The sequence below is a fragment of the Solanum pennellii genome, chromosome 9 (assembly GCF_001406875.1).
Source record: "Solanum pennellii chromosome 9, SPENNV200".
Classification (NCBI taxonomy): Eukaryota; Viridiplantae; Streptophyta; class Magnoliopsida; order Solanales; family Solanaceae; genus Solanum; species Solanum pennellii.
The window spans coordinates 49,259,470-49,259,864 of record NC_028645.1 but is presented as its reverse complement, the minus strand read 5'-3'; positions in this window follow the sequence as shown (position 1 = coordinate 49,259,864).

The window sequence follows — 395 nt, the reverse complement described above, 5'->3', positions numbered from 1 at the left end:
AAATCAACAATGTCGCGCTTCATTCTACTCCACCAAAAGTGTTGCTTTAGGTCACGGTACATCTTGGTTGCACCAGGATGTATAGAATATCCGGAACTATGAGCCTCTGTAAGAATAGTGTGGATCAAATCATCAACACGGGGCACACATACCCTTCCCTTAATTCTCAAAACACCTTCCTCATCCATTATTGCTTCTTTAGCCTCTCCTCGCAACACCATATCCCGAATTCGTCTTAGTTTCTCATCATCAAACTGTTTTCCCTTAATCTTGTCAAGAAAGGAAGATCTTGCCTCCACAGTGGCCAAAAATCCTCCCTTCTCATTTACTTCCAACCTCATAAGGGCATTAGCCAGAGTCTGAACCTCTCTAGCCAATGGGCGTCTAGAAGCTTG